Raw genomic sequence first — 6,838 nt, forward strand, 5'->3', positions numbered from 1 at the left:
GCTGTGACGTATGCGGCCGACGAATTCGACCTTCGGAGGACCCGTCCTGCTGTTTTGGACACAGCCAGTAGCATTCCTGAGCAAAGATGAAGCTAGCATTAGCAAGCTTAAGGCTGAGTTATAGTTGTGCTTTGGAGCGCACACCCTCGCCAGTAGTGGAGTTGTACTTGCCACTTACGTTGTAGATTTCTCCAAAAGTCTACTATAAACCTAGCTTAAAGCAGACATTTAGTTTGCTAATATTATCAAGCCTGAGCTCATGATTAGCCAAACAATTTAGCAAAAATACATCGCTGTTTAGCTAGGTAACAACAGCAATACAAAGCTGTCAATAAACTAATTAACTTTAGGAAGAAGCGTGTACAGAAAATGGATGGATGGATGGATGGATAGCCTAGGCAAATGTTTAGCTTGGTAACAGTAACACAACTAAGCAGCATTTGAGCTAATTAACACAAGCAAGTCTTTTTTTAGCTAGTTCAAATTAGCATCTCTAACCTGGTATTTAGCTGGTTGTTAGCAGGCCTAACAATAAACCAAAGCAAAATAAAACAGCAGTTTGTTTCACTAGTCAACAAAGGTGAGTTTAAGCTGTCATTTAGCTAGCAAACACTGAGCGTGTTGTCGTTAAATTGAGAAGGGGTTATCTGCGGAATCAAAGTGGGCGTGTCACAAGAGTGGGCGTGTCTAAACATAAGCACTGTGGGCAATGAGGCCTACATGACGGTATCCTTAGACCCTGCTTGATCTCTTTACAGCCTGACCCTGACCCCAACACTAAGGTTAACCAGGAGAAATGTGACCCAAGTAGGGTTCTCCAGAAAAAGTGGTGCCGTACAGTAACGCCCCTTTTGTTCTTGTCCAATCAGGTGCTGCCGTACGGTATCGCCCCTTTTTTGCTCGTCCAGTCAGGTGTGTCCCTTTAACAAAGTCCGTCAAATCAGGTGTGTCCCTTTAACAAAGTCCGTCAAATCAGGTGTGTCCCTTTAACAAAGTCCGTCAAATCAGGTGTGTGGCTTTAGAATCGCCTTTCCTTGTGACGCCCTCTCGTCCGCAGAGACCCCTACTTGGTTAAATTAACTAACATTAGCTATGCAAAGCTTCAATATAGCAAGCTAACATTAATGAGCCTAAGCAAAAGTGAAGCGAACGTTAGCAAGCTTTAGCTGTTGTTTAGTTAGCATTAACAAACTAAAGCACACATTTAGTATGAAAACAAAACTCCTAGTTATTATTTAGTTAAATAATTTGAGCAAGCTTAAGTTGTCATTTAGCTAGTTAACGTAAACTGCAAACCAACGATTAGCTTAGCAACAGTAACCTGCTGAGCAGCTTTTGAGCTAGTTATCATTAGCAAGTCTAAGCTTCTGTTGGCTGTTTAGCTAGTTAATTTTAGCAATATAAGAAGGTGTTTTGATTAACAACAACAAACCAAAACCTAAGCCCAGGAGTTAGTTTTGCTAGTTTCCATAAGCAAGCTTAAGCTGTCAATTAGCTAGTCTAAGTCAACTGTTTAGCTAGCCAATGTTACAAGAGAGACCTGTCATTTTGTTTTTGTTTATCTTGTCCTTTTAGAAGTGGCTAGTTGTTAACATGTTTCTTCTAAATCAGCACAAGGCCAAAGACAATTTACGAATTATTTATTAAGTGTAAACTAGAAGGCTAGCTAGCTTCAAATATAATAGGCTGTTTAAAAGCTCATTTTGATCCTTGTGCATATATTAAATATTAAAGAGGCCTCCTCRCCCTCTGATAAAATAGGTTTATTGTCTTAAACACTTCATGAACGAACATTGTTTTCAGCTGCAACCCTACACACGACTCCTACACGCATGTTCAYGGTTGTATCTCATTTGAGGGCGAGCTCAATTAGAGGAAACAGGAGCTTCTCGGACACCTCTGGGGATCCTGGGGGTCACCGKTGGAGGCCACGGGGAGGCTTCTCACCTCATAAACATAAAGGGAGGAGAGGTCTTCAATAAGTCATGAGGAGTGGTATACATGTATTTTTAACAGCGCTTCTGTCTGATGTCTGGCAGCTCTCACACTCGTCTCCTGGTGGAGGCCAGAGAGCAGGGATGATCTTTTTTTGTCTTTAAATCAGGTCTTCCTCTCTGCATTCTGGTTGGGACGGATGAACAGAAAAAGCGAGATCATTGTGTTTTTACTTTAATCGCAAAGTTCAAAGAGTTGTGACGATTTGAGGTCAAGTTTTAGTTAAAGTTGGGAATTATGCAACACTTGAATCCATAAAATACCATGAATGTCAGAAGATCTTTTTAATAACTTCATTTATCAGGCAGAGGGTAAAGTAACAAAACCCCAACCAAACAAAAAGCGACAAAACTATCATGACAAAACTAATATTTTAATAAAGAATATGACATTTTGATTAACTTTTTTTATTCAGGAAGGGAGGATTAAATAAAAAAAATACCTTCTGAATTGAGCTCGTGATGTTTTACATGCAGTCAGAACAAAAAGTAAACAATGGGTTTTCATTTTAGTATTTCATTACGTCGAGCATTCCCGTCGCAGCTCGGGATAAATTATGGGAAAGTTGAAGACGCACACACAGATACRCACACACACACGCGCGCAGGAAGAAACACCGGCTTCTCCGATAAAAGAAGCGATTGATGTTGCTTGTAGCCTGCAGGGGAGCGAGCAGGCACACAACCATCGATTCAGTCGATGGAAGGAAGGAGTTCTGCCAGCGCAGCCTCGGTTTGATTTACATGGAAAAGAGTTTGCTGAGTTTTTGTCGTTATCAAAGCGCCGGCAGCCACAGGTTACCCAGACAAACACCATTTACATGTAACCGAAACAGGAAACTCATCAGCTGAGCGATAAACAAAATATTGTTTTTATACGAATCTAAAAACCATGTCTGCATAAAATACAAATACGTACAATAATTTAAAAAACTTCATTGTTTTGGATGTTTTTGGACTCAATCTGAATATCCTATGTAGCTAAATTTGTTTAGGCCAGTTCTGGCCCACACAATGCACAAAAACTAAACTCGGCCAAGATATCAGAAAGAGTAACAGCCCTTAATTGGCCCAGAAGTGGTCCATGCATTGGTCAGCACCACATAAACCAAATCCCAATTGGGCCAGTTGTGGCATTGACAGATGTTGGCCATGTAAACCAAACCACAACTGGACCACGTGATATTGACAGATTTGGGCAACATATAGTTAACCAAACTACAACTGGGCCAGTTGTGGCAATGACAGATTTGGTTCACATACAGTAAACTAAGCCCAAACTGGGCCAGTTGTGGCATTGACAATTAGGGATTCCATAATGGAAACTAAGCCCAAACTGGGCCAGTTGTGGCATTGACAGATGTTGGCCACGTAAAGCAAACCACAATTGGACCTCGTGACATTGACAGATTTGGGCAACATACAGTAATCCCAACCACAACTGGGCCAGTTGTGGCATTGACAGATTTGGGCCACATACAGTATACTAAGGTACAACTGTGCCAGTCATGCCATTGATGGAATTGGGCCTCAAACAGTAAACCAAACCACAACTGGGCCAGTTCTGGCATGTCATCTTCAAAACAGTGCCAGATCTGGCCCACACCTGCCTGCTATGCATGATGGGTCAAGAAGAGCTCCCGACTTCAAACCAACTCAAAAATCAGTATTAAAAAACACTTTTTGTGTTCATAGTTGTTAAAAGAAAATAATGATGTAAAATTTATCAAAAATTTATCAAATTTATCAAAGCTTCTTTTGTTGTTTTGTTTTCTTATTGGATTTTTTTTAAGCAACTTGAAGAAGCGACAGTTCAGGTCATGAATCTCTCACGCTCTTAATTTGAAAGTCAGAAAATGAAAAGTTGCAAAAACACTAAAATAAAACAGTTGATGATGAACTAAGCTGCCCTGACAGGAAATGTCAACAGGAAACAGTCGTGTGTACGAAACATAAGGGTCACGAGGAAAAATTTGATTACTTTTTTTAGATTTCGAAATATTTTTTGTTTCTAATCCTCTTCTGWACATTTGATATCTGAACAAATACCACCTGACACTGCAAAGTCTTAAGCCTTTTTTATAGATACTGAGCTGAACTTCAGTAGCAGCCGAGWGTCATTTTGCTGTATTTTTGAAACCATTCTTGTGTTAACGTCTCCTGATCTCCTCATTCATCGGTGTTCTGTTGAAGCAAAGACCATAAACTCAGGTGTCAGGTGCGTTCATCTCAGGACCCCACAGGTGTCGCCGGACCAGTCAAAACCAGGTGAGTCGGTGACTAAAAGCGGAGGGCCAAAGAGCCTCTAATTGGACAGGTGAGACCGGCGACGACAGAGGCTGACAGTGAGAAAGGCGGTCGACCTCGGCGACCACTTCCTGACATGCCATTTGGCTCCGAGGACCCCCCGCGCACGCAGCTGTCCTGGCAGCTGCCCGACAGGAACATCAGTCCAAGGCCGAGGCGAGGTCGCAGGAAACAGACAGAAACTTTCCGTCTTCGCTCGCAGCAGAAAAGCGTCGTGGTTCTCCCTCCTCCTTTCTGCCTCGCTCGACGCTCATTTCATCATCAAACTGACGCCGATATATTTACATGTGTGTGTGTGTGTGTGTGTGGGGGGGGGGGGGGGGGGGGGGGTGGAAGCAGAAGAATTTGGAGGCATGTTTGCTGGGAGATCAGAAGCCCGGTTTATAGAAAGAAGGCAGCATGAATAAACAACACCAAAGGAGCCCCTTCGGAGCTGCAAACACACACTCATAAACAGAGACACCCACACCTGTATCCACCTGGATAAAAACAAAAAAACACACTCGACGCGGTTTGAAGTTTGGCAGGAGTGGCAAGTCGAATAAAGCGTGTGAAGCGTGATGCAAGGAGGGAGAGAGAAAACCGTCTTCAAATGATGATCAATACGATTGGCTGAGCCAGGCGCGGCAGTTTAACCTCTTTAGCGTGGCGGGTGTCTGCTAACTGGATGTGAAGGCRTCGTCTACACCGCGGGCTCACCGGGGGGAGCGGGAGTCCCGGTTTAACTGCAACGACGACGCGTTTGACTTTGACAATACCTCAGCTCAGCTATAATAACACAACACTTGCCTGGGAATAAACAATAAAAAAAAACAACAACAAACAGGCTGTGATGCGTTCGGAGCAGCGATTCAAGCGCAACAGATGTCTCAACTTAGCCTGTTTATGGGAATCAACTTTTCCTGACTGCTCACTTTTTCCTAAAAATATCCACGTCTCCGGCAGCCAGTGACGGTAAACACAAATAATTCGTTGCATTTGTAAACACTGACAGAAGTACAAACGGTAAACAGACTCCATATAAAAATCTGACACCCGCAGCAATTTATAACTCCGTCCGGACGGCTGGGTTTTAATCTCGTTATCGCCCGCCGCCACCGATGATGTCATCAATTCGCTTTTAGGCTCGGTTTAACTCAAGATGGCTGCTGCTGCGTCAAGTCCATTTCAGCAAACATAAACATGACAAGTCAGATTTACTAACTCTGAGCTAACATTTGGCRTGGTAGTAGCTGAGCCTGATCTCCAGCTCACAGTTTTAAAGTTTAAAACTATTTGAATCAATTCTATGTGTCTGTTAGCAAAATATCTCCAAAACCATCACAGAGATGCTAATGAAACTTTCAGAAAGTAATTATTGGATGTTYGCCTACGACTGATTACGTTTTGGGCTCAACCCGATTCAAGATGGCTGCCACAGCTGWCTTGACATGGAAAACATAAAAATGGCTATGACTTCATCAAATAAAATAATATTAGGCTAAAATGTGGTGTGTTAGTAGCCAAGCATGACCCTCAAAACATAAYTCAAGCACAGCACACTGGAAGACATATTTGCTTAAATATGTGGGTGCTAAATCKTGGAGGAAACCTTGTTTGTCTGTTAGTGAAATGTCTCAAAAACGAATACATTAATTTTAATGAAACTTTCAGAAAGTAATTACTAGACTACAACTGATTAACTTTTGGACTCAACTCAATTCAAGATGGCGGCCACAGCTGGCTTAACTCGGAAAATATAAAAATGACCAGGACTCAGTCAGTTTTTAAAACATCGAGCTAAAATTTGGTGTGGTAATAGCCGAGCATGACCATCAACACATACTTTGAGGACAGCAGACTGGAAGATGTCTTTACTTAAATATGGGTGATAACTCTTGGAGGTAACCCTGTTTGCCTGTTAGCGAAATATCTCAAGAACCATTAGATTAATTTGAATGAAACTTTCTGTAAGGAATTATTGGAAGTTCGACTACAACTGATTACATTTTGGACTCATCTGATTCAAGATGGCCACCATAGCTGGCTTAACTTGGAAAACACAAAAATGACTACAACTTCATAAATTAAAATAATATTAGGCTAAAATTTGGTGTGGTAGTAGCTGAGCATAACTCTCAAAATATAGTTTTAACACAACACATTGGAAGACGTCTTTGCCTAAAAACTTGGGTGATAACTGATGGCGTTAATCTTGTTTGTTAGCGAAATATCTCACGAACCATTAGATTAATTTTAATGAAACTTTCAGAAAGTTGTTTTTAGTTTTACATCTACAACTGATTACATTTCAGAGATGACACGGTTTAACAGCTAAATGAGTTTTGGCTACATGAAAAGCCTGTGTACATTTTACAGATGCCAAGCTGGAATTTGGCGTGGTAGTAGCCGAGAGTCATCCAAGAGGTAACGGATCACGAGATCGCTCGTGTTGTTGTTTACAAGGTTGGGACCAAAATGGCTGCAAGCTACGTCGTCAGCTGGTACGAGAAATGAAATGAACTGAAAAGAGAGTTGAGATGGAGGGTGGGTGGGGG

Source organism: Austrofundulus limnaeus, unplaced genomic scaffold (genome assembly GCF_001266775.1).
Source record: "Austrofundulus limnaeus strain Quisiro unplaced genomic scaffold, Austrofundulus_limnaeus-1.0 Scaffold13, whole genome shotgun sequence".
Lineage (NCBI taxonomy): Eukaryota > Metazoa > Chordata > Actinopteri > Cyprinodontiformes > Rivulidae > Austrofundulus > Austrofundulus limnaeus.